Here is a 20,562-nt window from a genome sequence, read left to right as displayed (position 1 = left end):
ATTCGTGTGACAGGTTATCCCAAATAAGATGTTGCTCCTAAATTGCACCAATATTGGAACCCACTTGAGTGTTACTACATGTAATGTAAAGTACCCAATTGTCATACTTGAGTAAAAGTGAAGATACCTTAATAGAAAAAGACTCAAGTGAAAGTCACCCAGTAAAATTCTACTTGAGTAAAGGTTTAAAAGTATTTGGTTTTAAATATACTTAAGTATCAAAAGTAAATGTAATTGCTAAAATATACTTCAGTATCAAAAGTAAAAGTAAAAGTATAAATAATTTCAAGCAAACCAGACGGCACCATTTTCAAAAAATAAATCAAGTTACGGCACGCTTCAACGCTCAGACATAATTTACCAATTTTTTTGTGAGTCCGCCAGATCAGAGGCAGTAGGGATGACCTGGAATATTATCTTTATAAGTGTGTAAATTAGACATTGATGAGTACTTTTGGGTGTCAGGGAAAATGTATGGAGTAGTAAGTACATAAGTGAAGTAAAAGTAAAAGTTATCAAAAATATAAATAGTAAAGTACAGATACCAAAAATACCTACTTAAGTAGTACTTTCAAGTATTTTTACTTAAGTTCTTTACACCACTGTGTAAAACTGCCTACACAGCCTGACATTCGGATCCCTTTTCCTAATAATACATATGTTACTGGAACACTACACTGTTAAGCTCTGTGCCTGAAGGTAATAGCTTTGAAATGAAGAAACTCCATGTTTCTCAAGCATCACGCAACTCTGACCAGCTGTTAGAGACAACTATTTTTGAACTGTCCTTTCCTTGGCTTTTAAAGCTGGAATCCTTGATGGTGAAACAGCCACGTTCATTTGCAACAACAAAGAAGTTACTGAAAAAACAATGAACACTGTTTTTTTCTTTCAATGCATGCGCAAAAGAAGAGCACAATATGTACTGCATTTTTCTTTACCATGCTGCGCGGCGCTCCTCAGCTCGGGAACAAAAACAATAACAAAGGTAGTGGGGCAGCCGGTGGCGCTGTTTCCCCCTACTGTGGATTCCATTTTTAAAGGCGCACTCTGTCTGAGATTTTCTTTTAAACAGTGGGCTGGACGATAACTGTTCTGAATATTCTTTATAATCTGACAGAATATCTTGTGTACGCCTACAGAATACTGTTGCTACTCTCAGACTCAGGCTACAGTAAATCCATCTGTGAAAGACAAGCTACAACAGCAGCCATTCTCAACAAAGTACATCTAATTTCCCTGATATAGCGCTTACCTTAGGGTTTAACCCGTAACCATATCAGTTTCCTGCCCACTCCCAGGAGGTGTTGTGTTGAGAGGGAAGGGGAGAGGGAGAGGGAGAGAGAGGGGTGACTGCCAGGAGACCGCAGAGGGCCAACAGTGCTCCTGGCTGTGGGCATGGGTCCAGCCCCCAGCACGCACACCAGCCCATCTTCCTACCCCGGGGGCATTCTCACTGATGGCTTGGACTGGCTTTTCACTGCACCATGATGGTTTCATTAAACCCGTTTATTCCCCTTTTTCCACTGCTGGGCATCACTCCCATCTGTATTCACTCTCACAGAACAGCCGAGCTGCTGAAGCTACAGTATGTGAGACATGGAGCAGCGTTCGAGTTAGGATGTACAATGGATTCATTACAAATCCCCCAGCACTCTCCATTATCCATCTCAGTGGTTGTGTGGTTAGGGTGTCTGCCCTGAAACCGGCAGGCTGTGGGTTTGTATCCAAACCAAATCAGTCAAATTCAGTTAAGTCAATAATATATTTATTTCCTTTCAGCAAATCTGCAGTTGAAACCCATTTGAATGTGAGGGATGCAATCTAGCAGAAACAAGAAATTAAAACCATTATGAATCACCTGCATGTGAACTGACTGATATGAACTATGTGCTATAATGTGTCATGGCATTACACCTGCCAGCACCACTAAAAATAAGAGTTGTATGTTGTTGCTTTTTTTCTGAAGGGTTCATGGACAGAAGAGCATGGAAAAATCCTGCTGCAATGAGAAGAGAGTTGTGTACAGTGGTGCCCACAGAGCAAGATCCCAGTAAACATCGCAACATCTGGCTTGTATTCCCATCATAAGGCATGCACAAGTTCAATTACCATGTCAACATTCTTTGAGCAACGTTAAAGGGTTCTTGATGGAGTGTTACATATTCAGACCCTTGATTAAGGATTATGCAGAGATGTGGCAAATGCCACTAGGCGATTGAGAAATGTGCCCGCATCACAAAAACGAAAACCACAGCCAGTCCTCACTGGTCATGGGCTGGGGGAGATTTCATTCAGAGGTTGCTTTGGAATTCAAGCACTCTTTAGTCATATTTTTGTAAATACTGTAATTAAATAGGACATTTGACTTGAGATATTTGGTTAGGATAATGGCATGTTAAGAACTGTCATTCTCGGTGCTATGGTCTGAAAGACTTTCAATGTCATGAAAAATTCCAGCCATTAATCTGGGATTGGAAAAAATGTAATCGGTTCCCAAAATGCCAGTTCCGAAACTCCAATATACTCAATCGTCGGTAAAATCTGTTGTAAAACAGCAACAGATGCTATGAGGATTAATTTTCCCATAGCAAATTAAGAGCAAACTATAACTATTTGTTGGGTCATGGAGAAGGGCCATATGTTCAGTGTTACAGTTGAGAAAATGTCACTACTATGATAGCTTTGTAACTGCAATATAACTAAAATGTGACGAATAGAGCTTATTTTACCATAATGTTTTGTATATGATATTAAACCACTGCTTAAGTATAAGTCAGTGAGTTTGTATAATCAGATACTTTCAAAATGAGAAGCTTCTCTTTTCACCTTTTTGATCAATTATGAGCTATTCTTAGCACTATTGTAGCCTTTTAACCTTTAATTTAACTCTGCAGAGTCCATATCAGATGAAATCAAGAACTGCACTAGCATGCAAATTGGAAAAAGAGGGCAATGTTTCTTTTGGATTAACTGGCTGCTACTGTCTGTGACAGCTATAGCCCTTATCACATACCACGTGAAAAGCAGCTTGAGCATAAGCCCTTGGGCATCTTGAATAAGGTCTACTCTTGTTTAGTCAAGTCATTCAAATGTGAGGCATTGTGGGTCACATCCTAAAATAGGCTCAGGTAATACAGTACAGGCTGACACATATTTCATTAAGCTGGGAACAATGCAGTCGTTTTTTATGTGTGAGAATGTGCACAGCTCACATTATCCTTTTAAATCATCATCTTCTCTCTTCCTTTCTCACACACACATAGAAACAAACATACAAACACACACACACACACACACAGATGCGGACACACAAGTAGAAACTCCTCAGAGAAGGAAGGGGAGGACCGTCCTGCTCAGTGAATTTCATAGTAAATAAAAAATAGTGAAACATAAAGGTTATCCTTTTTAGATAAAACTATACTAAATATATTCACGTCACCAAATAATTGATTAAAACACACTGTTTTACAGTAGCCTCAACAGCACTCTGTAGCATAGCACCATGGTGTAGCCGGAGGAGAGCTAGCTTCCGTCCTCCTCTGAGTACATAACCTAAGCTCATGGTTCTCCGTAGACTTACACAGTTATGACAACTTCCAGAGGACGTCCTCCAACCTATCAGAGCTTTTTCAGTATGAACTGACATGTTGTTAATCCAATCCAAGGATCAGATAATTAATCTAGCACTGAAAGCATAAACTACAGCTATCTAGCACTGCAGTGCATAAAGTGTGGTGATTAGTTGACTCAAAGAGAGAAAGAGAGAGAGCTACAGTAACTATATGTCATTGTTTTTTTCTTCTTCTTAGTTTATCTTTTCACTTACAATGCAGCTAATTTAGCCTACTCAACAACCTGACTCAAACAGAGAGGAATGCTGTTTATGCTAGCTTATGCTAGCTAATTGTATAAGGCTATCCAACACTATAAGGCTATGCAACTCTTCCAAGTCAAAGTAAGCTTTATTAATTTATTGCCAATGTAACTGCTAAACTGCTTGCAGTACACTGTTCTGTGTGATTGAACACATAGATTGGATTGTGGGTTTACTAAAAGTTAGTTTAGTTTGTTGACTATAACGTTAATATGGTGACAATGATGTTGGATGTGTAGCAGTTAGCGGTTATTATGTGATGGTTTGGATTCAGAGATTTTTGCCCTTGGTCACAGACAGCTGTTGTTTTGTGCACAAGTGAAGGGAGAAAGAGAAAGGAGGAGAGAGCGTAGATGTGAGAAGGAATTATACAACGAGCAAAGTGATTATGCTGTATGGCTGCTATGAAAGTGAAGTGTGTGTGCAGGTGATCAGGGGTGTATTCATTCCACCAATTATGTTGCAAAAAAATTATCCAATACAAAACTCTTGTTTTAGATGCAAAACGCAACATTTTCCAACTGTTTGGAGTAATGAATGAACCCCAGATCAGCTAGATGCAGGCAAGAGTTGGCAAGGCGGTACTGAATGTATCAGTGACTACGTTTACATGCGCACCAATATCACGCTATTATTCGGGATACTCAAGTATTCTGTTTTTGAGTTGACACATATAAACATCATATCCCGTTTACGATAACCTGAAAAAGCTTGTATCCCCGTTATGAGAAACCCAGATAAGATGCCTGGGATATGCTGATCTTAGATGGGACACTGTGACATGTAAACATGTCCCATATCCTGTTTACTGTTATTTTCCGTGGTCTGCATAGGCTCACATATCAGGGTAGTGATGTTTTCATCTGATTGTCAAACAAATCACATAAAAAAGTAAGCTACCTGCGCAGTTCAATCCACCATAATAAGTTATTTTGCTGATACTTAGTACCCCTAATTTAGACAATTTTCTGCTTCGAATTTCTGACAATGGTAGGCCATATTATAATTTCCGACATTTGGCAGGACATTTGTATGTCAACTATAGTTAGATACAGTAGAAGTCAGAAGTTTACATACACTTAGGTTGGAGTCATTAAAACTAGTTTAATTACATACACTGAGTTGACTGTGCCTTTAAATAGCTTGGAAAATTCCAGAATATGATGTCATGGCTTCAGAAGCTTCTGATAGGTTAATTGACATCCTTTGAGTCATTTGGAGGTGTACCTGTGGATGTATTTCAAAGCCTACCTTCAAACTCAGTGCCTCTTTGCTTGACATCATGGGATAATCAAAAGAAATCAGCCAAGACCTCAGCAAACATTTTGTAGCCATCCACAAGTCTGGTTCATCTTTGGGAGCAATTTCCAAACGCCTGAAGGTACCACATTCATCTGTACAAAAAAATTGTACGCAAGTATAAACACCATGGGACCACGCAGCCGTCATACCACTCAGGAAGGAGACGCGTTCTGTCTCCTAGAGATGAACGTACTTAGGTGCAGATCAATCCCAGAACAACAGCAAAGTGAAGATGCTGGAGGAAACAGATGCAAATCTATCTATATCCATGGTAAAACGAGTCACATATCAACATAACCTGAAAGGCCGCTCAGCAAGGAAGAAGCCATTGCTACAAAACCGCCATAAAAACGCCAGACGACGGTTTGCAACTGCACATTAGGACAAAGATCATACTTTTTGGAGAAATGTCTTCTGGTCTGATGAAACATAAATAGAACTGTTATGCCATAATGACCATCGTTATGTTTGGAGGAAAAAGGGGGAGGCTTGCAAGCTGAAGAACACCATCCCAACCGTGAAGCACGGGGGTGGCAGCATCATGTTGCGGGGGTGCTTTGCTGCAGGAGGGACTGGTGCACTTCACAAAATAGATGGCATCATGAGGCAGGAAAATTATGTGGATATATTGAAGCAACATCTCAAGACATCAGTCAGGAAGTTAAAGCTTGGTCGCAAATGGGTCTTCCAAATGGACAATGACCCCAAGCATAGTTCCAAAGTTGTGGCAAAATGGCTTAAGGACAACAAAGTCAAGGTATTGGAGTGGCCATCACTCAGCCCTGACCTCACTCCTATAGAACATTCGTGGGTAGAACTGAAAAATCGTGTTCGAGCAAGGAGGCCTACAAACCTGACTCAGTTACACCAGCTCTGTCAGTAGGAATGGGACAAAATTCCCCAAACGTATTGTGGGAAGCTTGTGGAAGACTACCCAAAATGTTTACCCAAGTTAAACAATTTAAAGGCAATGCTACCAAATAATAATTGAGTGCATGTAAACTTCTGACCCACTGGGAATGTGATGAAAAAAATAAAAACTGAAATAAATCATTCTCTCTACTATTATTCTGACATTTCACATTCTTAAAATAAAGTGGTGATCCTAACTGACCTAAAACAGGGAATACTTACTAGGATTAAATGTCAGGAATTGTGAAAAAGTTTAAATGTATTTGGCTAAGGTGTATGTAAACTTCTCTAGGAGACAGAATGTGTCTCCTTCCTGAGCGGTATGATGGCTGCGTGGTCCCATGGTGTTTATACTTGCGTACTATTGTTTGTACAGATGAACGTGATACCTTCAGGAATTTGGAAATTGCTCCCAAGGATGAAACAGACTTGTGGAGGTATACAATTTATTTTCTGAGGTCTTGGCTGATTTCCTATGATTATCCCATGATGTCAAACAAAGAGGCACTGAGTTTGAAGGTAGGCCTTGAAATACATCCACAGGTACACCTTCAATTGAATCAAATGATGTCAATTAGCCTATCAGAAGCTTCTAAAGCCATGACATCATATTCTGGAATTTTCCAAGCTGTTTAAAGGCACAGTCAACTTAATGTATGTAAACTTCTGACCCACTAGAATTGTGATACAGTGAATTATAAGTGAAATAAACTCTCTGTAAACAATTGTTGGAAAAATGACTTGTGTCATGCACAAAGTAGATGTCCTAACTGACTTGCCAAACTATAGTTTGTTAACAAGACATTTGTGGAGTGGTTGAAAAACGAGTTTTAATGACTCCAACCTAAGTGCCTGTAAACTTCCGACTTCAACATTTAAGTCCTTGCTCTTAAACCAAATATTGTCCTCCCTAATCTTAAAAGGCACCGACCACCACTGACACACACACACGCACACGTGCGCACACACACACACACACACACACACACACACACACACACACACACACACACACACACACACACACACACACACACACACACACACACACACACATGGACATTGACTAAGTAATGACTGTGTTGAGAATATGCCATGAAGCTTAACTGGAATTATCAACTCAATACTCTTGATTGCGCCCACATGAAATCCATCACCATAAACTTAATCAAAAACATTAAATATAATAGTGTAAACTGCCGTTACATAGTGGAACATAATATTCCAACTCACAGCTGCCATTCTTCATGTCTACTCCTATTGAAGTGTCCTTTGACAGACATGAGGTCTTTGAACTCCCTGTGTTTTCTATTTCTCAGGATAGTGGTCTGGGGGGACCGTGATTCATACTGATTCATATTGCTCTGAATTCACCTCCAGACCTTCTATATGTACAGATGTAGGATCCGAATTTGAGCCAGTTTGCTACAGCAGGAAAATAATCCTTCAACAACAGGAAATGTGAATTATTATAATACATTTCTTATTTTTTATTTGTATGAATTTTTTTACCCCTTTTTCTCCCCAATTTTGTGGTATCCAACTGGCAACCATGTCAGCGTGCATGCAAATTATTATGTAAATTTAACAATGGAGGCTGCTGAGGGGAGGACGGCTCCAAATAACGTTTGGAAGGGAGTAACTGGAATGGCATCAAACCCATGGAAACCATGTGTTTGATGTATTTAATACCATTCCATTTATTCTGCTCCAGCCATTACCACAAGCCCATCTTCCCCGATTAAGGTGCCACCAACCTCCTGTAGTGGATTATAATTAATGGAAATATTTGGTAGGAATAAATACATTTTCATTAGGCCAAATCAAGTCTAACATTTTAAGGTGAACATTTTCTGAATCAAAAGAGTGATCGAATTAAGATCCTCTATCTGTAAGTCAGTCTATAGTATGGGTCTTAGTTATTTCTGTGCTTTAAAGCAAATATTTTCAAGCAGTATTTAACAATCACCACCCCTCAAAAAAATAACTTTGGGGTTTAGAGACATTTAGATTTGAGTAATTGAAAACACTTGTCTGTGTGAACGGATGTGGGCACCAATCCAAAACGTATTCCTGAAATTCCTGGGCTTGAGAGAGGAATCCAGATGGGGCTGAACTTAAACCAGATGGCTGAATGGGACCAGGACATCTCCAGAGGAGAGCAGGGACAGGCCTAGGTACAGTCTCTGTCTGCTCACAAACTACTGCTCAGGTTAGGTAGTGGCACATGTGGTCTTCTGATGCAGAGATGGTTAACTTTTCTCTTCATCCCAGAAAAAGTGTCTCTCAGATCAGTTGGTGAGGCTTAGACTCTGTCTTTATACATGGCCTAATTTGGCACTTGATAACATGCCGCAAGCACAATGCTACTCATAAGGAAATCCTCCTAGGATCTAAATACAATTATTTAGACTCCTGAAGTTGAACTCAGCAATAAGATTTTGACCTGAGAGCAATTTAGCCACTGTTGATTACAATTGCACTGAGCTGTGTCAACAAGATCAACTTGACTATTATTGAATTATGAAACATAGTAATTTGTCGTATAATGTTTATAGTGTAAAGTTACTGCTTTATCTGGTCATGTTACAGTTTATGCAGTGTGAGAGCAATTAAAGGACAGGTTCACTTTTTTAACCAAATCTTTATTTTCGAAGTTAATGGCATGTTATAGAACTGTCCAGACACTTTTTTTGCAATTTCTCTTGGTTTTGAAAAACATACCCCAGCAGCAATAGACTTCCTCATGCTCGTTCTGCAGTTGCAGGGGCACAGATAAAACATGAACAATAGCAACAACAAAAAAATGCTAAAATGTTCATTTAGAAACGGCAACACTCTCAGTATGGTGATGCAGGTCTTTAAATGTGGTATACATGAAATTGTGTCATTCTGAACTTCATCCGTAACTTTATGTCCCATTTTGTTGGACTCAATCAAGACTTCTCCGTGTGCAAGCATGCGCATGCTTTCTCGTTCCCATTGTGGTGATAGAAAGTCTTTGCATGTTTGCCCACAGAAAAGTTTGGAATGACACAATTTCATGTGTACAACATCTAAAGACCTGCATCAAAGCGTTGCTGTTTCTAAAAGGACATATTTGGGTGTTTTTGGAGACTTTGTTCATATTTTATCTGTACCCCTGCAACTGCAAAACCATGAGGTTGTCTATTGCTGGTGGGGTCAGTTTCTCAAAACCAAAAGAAAATCACAAAAAAAGTGTCTAAACATCTGTAACATGCCATATACAGTGCCTTGCGAAAGTATTCGGCCCCCTTGAACTTTGCGACCTTTTGCCACATTTCAGGCTTCAAACATAAAGATATAAAACTGTATTTTTTTGTGAAGAATCAACAACAAGTGGGACACAATCATGAAGTGGAACAACATTTATTGGATATTTCAAACTTTTTTAACAAATCAAAAACTGAAAAATTGGGCGTGCAAAATTATTCAGCCCCCTTAAGTTAATACTTTGTAGCACCACCTTTTGCTGTGATTACAGCTGTAAGTCGCTTGGGGTATGTCTCAATCAGTTTTGCACATCGAGAGACTGACATTTTTTCCCATTCCTCCTTGCAAAACAGCTCGAGCTCAGTGAGGTTGGATGGAGAGCATTTGTGAACAGCAGTTTTCAGTTCTTTCCACAGATTCTCGATTGGATTCAGGTCTGGACTTTGAATTGGCCATTCTAACACCTGGATATGTTTATTTTTGAACCATTCCATTGTAGATTTTGCTTTATGTTTTGGATCATTGTCTTGTTGGAAGACAAATCTCCGTCCCAGTCTCAGGTCTTTTGCAGACTCCATCAGGTTTTCTTCCAGAATGGTCCTGTATTTGGCTCCATCCATCTTCCCATCAATTTTAACCATCTTCCCTGTCCCTGCTGAAGAAAAGCAGGCCCACACCATTATGCTGCCACCACCATGTTTGACAGTGGGGATGGTGTGTTCAGGGTGATGAGCTGTGTTGCTTTTACGCCAAACATAACGTTTAGCATTGTTGCCAAAAAGTTCAATTTTGGTTTCATCTGACCAGAGCACCTTCTTCCACATGTTTGGTGTGTCTCCCAGGTGGCTTGTGGCAAACTTTAAACAACACATTTTATGGATATCTTTAAGAAATGGCTTTCTTCTTGTCACTCTTCCATAAAGGCCAGATTTGTGCAATATACGACTGATTGTTGTCCTATGGACAGAGTCTCCCACCTCAGCTGTAGATCTCTGCAGTTCATCCAGAGTGATCATGGGCCTCTTGGCTGCATCTCTGATCAGTCTTCTCCTTGTATGAGCTGAAAGTTTAGAGGGACGGCCAGGTCTTGGTAGGTTTGCAGTGGTCTGATACTCCTTCCATTTCAATATTATCGCTTGCACAGTGCTCCTTGGGATGTTTAAAGCTTGGGAAATATTTTTGTATCCAAATCCGGCTTTAAACTTCTTCACAACAGTATCTCGGACCTGCCTGGTGTGTTCCTTGTTCTTCATGATGCTCTCTGCGCTTTTAACGGACCTCTGAGACTATCACAGTGCAGGTGCATTTATACGGAGACTTGATTACACACAGGTGGATTGTATTTATCATCATTAGTCATTTAGGTCAACATTGGATCATTCAGAGATCCTCACTGAACTTCTGGAGAGAGTTTGCTGCACTGAAAGTAAAGGGGCTGATATGTTAAAAAAGTTTGAAATATCCAATAAATGTCGTTCCACTTCATGATTGTGTCCCACATGTTGTTGATTCTTCACAAAAAAATACAGTTTTATATCTTTATGTTTGAAGCCTGAAATGTGGCAAAAGGTCGCAAAGTTCAAGGGGGCCGAATACTTTCGCAAGGCACTGTACATCAAAAACAGAGATTTGGTTAAAAAACGTGAACTTGTCCTTTGACAATCAACTAGGAATTTTATAATAAAATATACTTGTTGATGACCTTGACATCCCCAGTGGATCATAATACTCTTGCATCGTTTACACTATGAGTTTCCCTTTCCTTTCCCTTTATAATGTCCATACAGAACACTATACTGCAAACAGACCCTGCTGCTTTCACTGACGATAGCATTACAGATGACCACATGCACAAGTCCTCTTGGGGTGCAGCCTCCCTTTGGGAAAACGTGTGGGCTTAGTAGATTTAATGCACTTCATAATGTAATACCGTACATCTGTAACAGCATGGATCACGCAATAAAACAAAGCTTATTTTTTACAATTTTGCTTCAAATTCTTATAAAATCAAAATGCAAAATGAAAATGTTTCCAATCAGGCCCAGCTTCCTGAAACAGCAAGCAGCAAAGCACCACACAACAATTAGACACATAACAACATTATACATTGTCTTGTGAGCTGCCTCAGGGCATACAGGCTTTACAGAACGTGAAAGACACAGTGAGAAAGCAGGACTTTCCTCAGTGTACTCAAAGACATAGAGAACCCTAGGGCTCTGCCTCAATGGCCAGATCACTATGAAGACATAATTCCAGAGTAATTTCTTGGAGTTATTCTTAGTTGTCTCTCTATTAATGTATTAGGTCTGATGAGTTTGTATTTGAACATCTATCTGGAATGATATGTTCAGCTCTAAGGTATGTGCTGCCTCAACTATGTACAGAAACACTGAACTTTGATCCAACCTGTAGGATTTATCCAACCTGCAGGATTTGTCAAGGGGATTGTCCTCTCTCATAGAGATTTGTCTCATTGTTGCTGACATTTCCATAAGTGCTGCAACCAATTGTTCTGCCGATGTCTCAGTTCAACACAAGTATCAATTCTCATCTGCTACTCAGATGTTTTGAGTAAAGTTTACAGAGGGGATGACCTGTATCTCAATGTCACTAGGTCAGGGATATTATTATTTTTAAACAGAAAAACACTATAAATGCTCAAAATCTGTATATCATGTATCCTTTACCTAGGACACTTTGACAGAATATATTGTATGTGATAACAAAGATGGTGGAATAATATACTGAGCCAATAACTATCAAATGACAACTGTATGTCAGTCCATTTGAAATGCTAGAGCAATCATGAAGATAGACAGACTGGCATGTGGGTTCAATACTTGAGAAATTAAATTATCCAAAATCGTTTTCAGTGAAAGTACATTGTGCTTTTGGCCCTGTGTTTTGTACAATCATGTGACATAGCAATATTTAATTTAAGCCTTTCCAGAAATGAGAATTACACCCAAAATGAAAGCAATTGTCTGAAGATGCTGCAGGACCATCAAAAGAAAAGGGGGCAATTTGATGAAAAAGCTTGAAATAAAGATATGTCACATGATTACACAAAACACAGGGCCCTAATTATTCTACTCGGAAAAGTATCATTGGCACACATCTGCCTGTAATGCTTTGCAGACACGTGCAACTCAACCTGCTATGCTACCAGGTTAAGCGAACAAGAATGATCATTTAGAGAAAAAAATATCAGTAACCCGAAAAGACAAATTTCAAACATTATGCAGCGAAAACAGTCAAATATATCCAATTTGGATTTTAGTAACCACATTGTGGGCTTGTTAAAACACATGAATCATGATGGATTTGACAAATATCTACTTTGTTAGATCAGCTTTTTTGAATGGGCACCAACGATTGCATCCTTGTTCTACCCTCCATGGTCTGCAACCCACTGATCTCTTACCGTATCCATACAATGAGTTTGTATATAGCCATTTGGTCAACACGCAATGTTTCTCTAGACCATATTGCATGTTTTTATTGTATCCACCAGATGTATAGACTTGCCATGTTCCTTTTGTTGGAATGTACATCCCGTGTGTCTACGGTATTCTTAAGGGACACAGACATCTGTTGGAGACAAACGCTATCCATCAGGATATTGCAGAGGAAGCATTTGCATTTACATGCCTGTATTAATCACTGTAAGATGCCAAATGTCTCATAAGTCCCTTATTCATGGTATTAATGTAACACCGTTGAATGTCAATTTATGGCTAGTAAATTCAAAAAGACACTCACACATCTGATCTTGTTGCAGGTATATGGTAACAATTGGATAACTTGAAAGAAAGGAGAAACCCGCACACTGCTCTTGCTATCACTGTTTTTATTCCAACTTAACCAGTGATACTAGCAAGAGCAGTGTGCGGGTTTCTCTTTTCTAACCAGAAATATATGCATTGATTATACCTGTACATCTGTGCTTTTATCTCTCACTGTCCTTCGAAATTATTGAGGAATACACCCCATATAAGCCAGGCCAGACCAAAGCAATTAACAACAAATCTGCTTTACACATAGTGTTCAAAGTAACAGGACTTTACACTTTCACAGATTCGGTTGTGTGGAAGTATAGGGGGACACTTTGGTGGAATTAGGATCTAGGTACCATCCATTTCCAGGCCAAATGAATGGGCATTTCTTTGGTTGTGTCCTCATTACATGACATGTGATAGTCTGCCAATGGAGTGGCTCTAACCTACTCAATACCAGTATTAAGTCTACCCTCAACATTATGAAAATATAGAATACAATTGTGGCTACTTAAATAGGCTATATCAGCAATAAAAGGCTGCCTGTGGTCTTGAAATTTGGAAACGTACTGGAAATATTTCTGAAAGCAATTTTGAAAAGTTGTAAAATATTTTATTTGTTAACTTGATCGCTCAGTTTATGTTGATTACTCATATATCCAAGAATTGATGGCAGTGTTTAATGTGCCTAATTCAATGTGGATATAATGTCATGCAGATCATGCTAGAGAGATCCGCTATTCCATAAAGATGACTGATTGGTTAAATTAAATTGTCAATGTCTTCTTTGCTCACACTGGCAGCTGCTATGCAAAGCTGCATTAGGAACTCTTGAATTAAAATACTTGGCATGCATTGGATAAAACAAAGGAATTGTGATTCTAATCTGTCTCATATTAATTCATCATTTGCACATTATGTATGGTTTTAGCTTTACTGTTCAAAGAAGAACATCATAGGATGAACATTTACAAGCCAATCATTTCACAAATTCCTTTTCAGATTAACAAAGTCAGAGATGAGGTTGAGGGTTGTCATTTGTTGACAATGTGCCAAAAGTATGGTTATTGTACAACGATATCAGGAAAGGATGGTTTACAATGACTATAACAATAGTTGTGTGCTACAATCAGGAACTATATTTTTTAGAATCTTCCTCTACACTCTGATATCTGTGAGCTACTGCTGCTTGGTTTTTCACAGCTGAAAGTTTCCAGGCCTAAAAGTGATAGGCTAGCCCTTGATATAACTTAGATATATTTTCATTCCCTCATATCTGCATTTGAGAGCCTTCAATCATTGGGCTGGTGCGCTATATCTGATGGTGAACCGCAGTCCCTGCTCAGTGCTGCCAGATGCAATCTCCCCTCCCTCTCTCCCTGCATGGAGCTACAGCCAACAGAGGTGCCACACTTCTACACAGTCCCAGAGTTCCACAGGCAAGGAAATCTATCAACCTGCAAGCTGATCATCAAAGTCGGGGAAGGGGAAGAGATATGATACTCTCCTTCTGCAGCATATACACTATCTTTCAAAAGTTTGGTGTCACTTAAAAATGTCCCTGTTTTTTTATTATTATTTTTTTTTTTGTCCTTTTAAAACAACATCAAATTGATCAGAAATACAGTGTAGACATTGTTAATGTTGTAAATGACTTTTGTTGTTGGAAATGGCAGATTTTTTATGGAATATCTACATAGGCGTACAGAGGACCATTATCAGCAACCATCACTCCTGTGTTCCACGTTGTGTTAGCTAATCCAAGTTTATCATTTCATTTTAAAAGGCTAATTAATCATTATAAAACCCTTTTGCAATTATGTTAGCACAGATGAAAACTGTTGTCCTGATTAAAGAAGCAGTAAAACTGGCCTTCTTTAGACTAGCTGAGTATCTGGAGCATCAGCATTTGTGGGTTCGATTACAGACTCATAATGACCAGAAACAAATAACTTTCTTCTGAAACTAATCAGTCTATAATTGTTCTGAGAAATGAAGGCTATTCCATGTGAGAAACTGAATATCTCGTACAATGCTGTGTACTACTCCCTTCACAGAACAGTGCAAACTGGCTCTAACCATAATAGAAAGAGGAGTGGGAGGCCCCGGTGCACAACTGAACAAGAGGACAAGTACATTAGAGTGTCTAGTTTGAGAAACAGACGCCTCACAAGTTCTCAACTGGCAGCTTCATTAAATAGTACCCACAAAACACCAGTCTCAACGTCAACAGTTAAGAGGCGACTCCGGGATGCTGGCCTTCTAGGCAGAGTTGCAAAGAAAAAGCCATATCTCAGACTTGATAATAAAAAGAAAAGATTAAGATGGGCAAAAGAACACAGACACTGGACAGAGGAACTCTAACCTCTTCACTGTTGACATTGAGACTGGTGTTTTGCGGGTACTATTTAATGAAGCTGCCAGTTCATTTTGCAGCTCTGCTAAAAAAATTGCAAAAGGGTTTTCTAATGATCAATTAGCCTTTTAAAATTATAAACTTGATTTAGCTAACACAACGTGCTATTGGAACACAGGAGTTATGGTTGCTGATAATGGGCCTCTGTACGCCTATGTAGATATTCCATTTAAAAAATAAGCAGTTTCCAGCTACAATAGTCATTTTCAACATTAACAATGTCTACACAGTATTTCTGATCAATTTGATGTTATGTTAATGGACAAAAAATGTGCTTTTCTTTAAAAAACAAGGACATTTCTAAGTGACCCCAAACATTTGAATGTTAGTGTACAGTCATTACATCCAGTGTCAAGACGGTCTATAATCATAGGTCTTCCAAAATATGTCACTGTCTCATTCTGTCTAACTAACCCACTTCCACATTTCTCTATGTCCATGTCAATTAAGGTTAACTACACCACTTTCATGAGAGGGCAGCAGGCATTATGAACCTCATACTGAACTGATATCCTCAACAAAACAGCCCTGATACAACAGACCTTGTAGCTACAGTACCAGTCAAAAGGTTTGGACACACCAACTTATTCAAGTTTTTATTTTATTATTTATTTTTGTACTATTTTCTACATTGTAGAATAATAGTGAATAAATCAAAACTATGAAATAACACATACGGAACCATGTAGTAACCAAAAAAAGTGTTAAACAAATCAAAATGTATTTTATAATTGAGATTCTTCAAAGTAGCCACCCTTTGCCTTGATGCAAGCTTTGCACACTCTTGGCATTCTCTCAACCAGATTCACCTGGAAAGCTTTTCCAACAGTCTTGAAGGAGTTCCCACACATGCTGAGCACTTGTTGGCTGCTTTTCCTTAACTCTGCGGTCCAACTCATCCCAAACCATCTCAATTGGGTTGAGGTCAGGTGATTGTGGAGGCCAGGTCATCAGATGCAGCACTCCATCACTCTCCTTCTTGGTCAAATAGCCCTTACACAGCCTGTAGGTTTGTTGGGTTATTGTCCTGTTGAAAAACAAATGATAGTCCCACTAAGCCCAAACCAGATGGGATGGAGTATCGCTGCAGAATGCTGTGGTAGCCATGCTGGTTAAGTATACCTTGAATTCTAAATAAATTACAGACAGTGTCACCAGCATAGCACCTCCACACCATCAAACCTCCATGCTTCACAGTGGGAACCACACATGTGGAGATCATCTGTTCACCTACTCTGCGTCTCACAAACACACGGCGGTTGGAACCAAAAATCTCAAATTTGGACTCATCAGACCAAAGGACAGATTTCCACCTGCCTAATGTCCCTTGCTCATGTTTCTTGGCCCAAGCAAGTCTCTTCTTATTATTGGTGTCCTTTAGTAATGGTTTCTTTGCAGCAATTCAACCATGAAGGCCTGATTCATGCAGTCTCCTCTGAACAGTTGCTGTAGAGGTGTGTCTGTCAATTGAACTCTGTGAAGCATTTATTTGGGTTGCAATCTGAGGTGCAGTTAACTCTAATGAACTTATCCCCTGTAGCACAGGGAACTCTGGGTCTTCCTTTCCTGTGGCGGTCCTCATGAGAGCCAGTTTCATCATAGCACTTGATGGTTTTTGAAAACTGCTTTCAAAGTTCTTTAAATTTTCTGCATTGACTGACCTTCATGTCTTGAAGTAATGATGGACTGTCATTTCTCTTTGCTTATTTGAGCTGTTCTTGCCAAATTGTAGATCTTCTGCATACCACATCTACGTTGTCACAACACAGCTGATTGGCTCAAATGTATAAAGAAGGAAAGAAATTCCCCAATTAACTTTTAAGAAGGCACACCTGTTAATTGAAATACATTCCATTTGACTAACTCATGATGCTGGTTGAGAGAATGCCAAGAGTAGCTACTTTGAAGAATCTCAAAAATAAAATATATTTGGATTTGTTTAACATTTTTTTGGTCACTACATGATTCCGTATGTGTTATTTAATAGTTTTGATGTCTTCACTATTATTCTACAAAGTAGAAAACAGTAAAGATACAGAAGAATCCTGGAATGAGTGTGTCCAAACTTTTGACTGATACTGTAGGTCCAACATAGCAATGGGTGGGCCCTATGAGGACAAGCTGTGTGAGTACCGGCTCTCTGACCAGGAGCAGGCTTCTGCAAACAGAAAAAAGAAAGGCTATTTTTTTTCATTGCATTAATCCTTTTTCTTTAGCAGATGCTCATTTCTGTATAGTTAATTAGCTAAGCTACAGCATGATGCATACAGTTCAGGTAAATTAATATTCAGTATCAACTGAAGACATACATTTAATACACCTAATCACATAATCAAAGTATTTGTAGGTATGTATGGAACATAGCCTACACATTCACCCTACCAAGTAAGTAACAAAAATGGTATGTTACTGGCATTCAGGCGGTATTGTGACTAGTTCTTGGCCTTAGTACCAAAAAATTCTGGAAAGGGAAGGCAAGTTTAGCAAGGATTTTAACATACATTTTATTACAGTATTTAAAGAGTTTTGGCAGGTAATGTCTCCAAACTGAAAAAGCAGCAAAATATTGAGCTTTCTTCAGGGAAACCACAAAGCCAGTAGTAGATCAATTCCATTCAATACACAATGGTCATGCCACATCACAGGTAAGATTTTATGCAGTACAGTGTAGGCACAGCTTGAGATGAAAAAGTCACTGTAGATGTCTCACACCTGTCGGTCATACCGCCTCCTTCAAAGTCCCTCTTGTGGACACAAACATAATTGCAGTTACTATATGCCATAATATAATATATATGCCATTTAGCAGACGCTTTTATCCAAAGTGACTTACAGTCATATGTACATACATTTTACATATGGGTGTTCCAGGGAATCAAATCCACCATGCTGGCATTACAAGTACCATGCTCTACCAACTGAGCTACAGTTACCCTTAGGTGACACTAACTGACAATTTACACTGCAGATACTTCAATACTACTCCAACTGCAGTATTGTAACAGGCATTTCATTAGAACGTATAAGACAATAACTGAAATGTTTGTGCACTGGAAGAAAGTACAGTGGATCTGATGATGGTATTATATGAGGTTAATGAAGCATATTTGATGAAGATTCATGTATGTGAGTATCCAAATGTTTATGTGCCAAGTTTATGTGCAAAATGTTTGTGGCATATCCTCATAAGATGTGGCATGCATTACTCAGATGGTTATTATCTCATAATGAAAATGTTGCAATATCCATGGGGCAGTGATAGAGCAGCTATCTGCGATTGACTACAGAAAGGACCGGATGCAAAGTGCCGTGTAATCTGAAAATCAGTTAAACTACCTCAATGTAAATTAATGCAAAGTTGCCACGTTGTGCTACGCCAGTTGATTGAGTGTTCACTCTCTGTGGCAGATTTGTCCTGTCTTTGAACTCTGTTCTAAATCCTAGCATGATGCCAGTCTGTTCTGTCTGCTGTGTTCTGGAAATTAGGTGAATTACCTACTTCAGCATGACAAAGGGATTCACTATCCCTTATCCAGACGACACAGATATGCTCTCCTCAAATGGGTTTGTGGTATGGCTAAGTTCCCAAAGGAATATTCTGTACTTGGGTACACACAAGGAGGGAATTTACTAACTTCTAGAGATGTCCTGAGATTAAGATGTAGATGTTGTTTAATTAATTTGGTAAGTTACATTTTGATGAACTAATTTGACCATTGCACCATACAGCAATGACTAGTAAGCCTGTCTGACAGTGGACAGCCCTGGGATTTTCTATGAAAGATCAAAATATGTAACAGAGGCTGTGTTGCCATGTTTGAACTACCCAGCAAAGACAAGCTGCCAAGAGGAGACTTGACAAAGTTCCTGGCTCCTAACGATGCTCTGGGGTAGAACCAATCAGGGTTAAAGCATCACCATCGCCAAAGCAATCATAACAAAGAGAGAGAGAGAGAGAGAGAGAGAGAGAGAGAGAGAGAGAGAGAGAGAGAGAGAGAGAGAGAGAGAGAGAGAGAGAGAGAGAGAGAGAGAGAGAGAGAGAGAGAGAGAGAGAGAGAGAGAGAGAGAGAGAGAGAGAGAGAGAGAGAGAGAGAGAGAGAGAGAGAGAGAGAGAGAGAGAGAGAGAGAGAGAGAGAGAGAGAGAGAGAGAGAGAGAGAGAGAGAGAGAGAGAGAGAGAGAGAGGAGAGAGAGAGAGAGAGAGAGAGAGAGAGAGAGAGAGAGAGAGAGAGAGAGAGAGAGAGAGAGAGAGAGAGAGAGAGAGAGAGAGAGAGAGAGAGAGAGAGAGAGAGAGAGGGAGAGAGAGAGAGATGCTTTTATAAAATCCTTTGAACCTTTTCTCTTTGAAACACCAGAAAAGAAAACAAGTAATTTCACATAAAATGCTGAGCAAACATATGGATTCTTTCTTTAACCAAAATGGCACTGAAGTTCTTATATTAAGCACTCAAGGGCACATGAGTATGTTCCAGTTTACTTTTGCTGTTAGGAAAACAGGTAAAACATTGTAAATTACTAAATGGTGTCTGAGGACCAGACTTCCAGGAGCCAGAGAATTCTATATTGGGCCTCTTCATTTTATGTTTGGAAATTTCCTAGTACTGCCTATAAAGATAAAAACTATACCTTAACCATAAAATATGTTAATCAATACAAAGTCATTCGAAATTTCCAAAAAGCCGCCTATGAAATTGTGAATGAGGGCTCATTAATAGGAGAAAAGGAATTTCTAACAATATAAGATGGTAGTGAAAGTTGGTAGGCCTACTAATTCAGATGTGTGTGAGAGTGTATCTGGGTATACAGTGGTACATGAAAGACAACTCAACTGATCAAATCTTTTGATTCTAAACAGGATGCTGTTGTCTCTCCCTTGTCCTCCAAATCGCATGCCATTATGGCCTTGATAGAAAAATGCATTGATGAGAGATGAATACTAATTTCTCTAGTTAGAATAGAATGGGCAACTGTGGACAAAAAATACAATGATTTGTTGAATCGGGTGTGTTAGTGCTGGGCTGGAACCAGAGCCTGCTAATACCAGCTC

Source organism: Oncorhynchus mykiss, chromosome 6 (assembly GCF_057628025.1).
Source record: "Oncorhynchus mykiss isolate SJ-2025 chromosome 6, ASM5762802v1, whole genome shotgun sequence".
In the NCBI taxonomy this organism is placed as follows: Eukaryota; Metazoa; Chordata; class Actinopteri; order Salmoniformes; family Salmonidae; genus Oncorhynchus; species Oncorhynchus mykiss.
Note: the sequence above shows the minus strand (reverse complement) of the source record.